At 48.4% G+C, this 461-nt stretch overlaps 1 non-coding gene across 1 annotated transcript; it reads right to left on the bottom strand.

Annotated features, from left to right (window-relative positions):
- Positions 1–353: 353 nt before the first annotated feature.
- Positions 354–436, bottom strand: TRNAY-GUA. The gene has a single exon. It is a non-coding gene; the product is annotated as a tRNA-Tyr (tRNA).
- Between the last annotated feature and the right edge of the window lie 25 nt (positions 437–461).

The raw sequence follows: 461 nt of genomic DNA, 5'->3' as shown, positions 1-461 counted from the left end.
CCCAGGTGCTATGAAATGGTGGTCTTTCCTTTGCCTATCGTATGTATCGGCTTGGCTTCGTCCCGAACCAAGGAGGCATTCTGGCGGACGTATGCGTGTAGGAAGGCCGACGACTACATAAGCTAAAAGACTACGACTACAAGACAGGCCGAAAGCGACTCACTTCTATTCTCATTGGGATTGGATATAGATGGGAAATCTATAGATCGTAGTAGTTCGCCAACCTCTCTAACTAACATACGATACAATTTCACTTCACGGCACGGCCAAAAAAAAGAAAGAGCTTCGCTCGGTTGGCCTTCTTACGCTGATGAATGCCTCTTTTCTCTTCTCTGAAGTCTACAACAAACAAATGGGAGAGGCAGGATTCGAACCTACGTAGAAAAACTTCAACAGATTTACAGTCTGCCGCTTTTGACCACTCGGCCACTCTCCCCTTCCCGGGCCGAGGCCCCCCTCAA

This window comes from Capsicum annuum, unplaced genomic scaffold (genome assembly GCF_002878395.1).
Source record: "Capsicum annuum cultivar UCD-10X-F1 unplaced genomic scaffold, UCD10Xv1.1 ctg21319, whole genome shotgun sequence".
Classification (NCBI taxonomy): Eukaryota; Viridiplantae; Streptophyta; class Magnoliopsida; order Solanales; family Solanaceae; genus Capsicum; species Capsicum annuum.
This window is presented reverse-complemented; position numbering and strand designations above follow the sequence as displayed.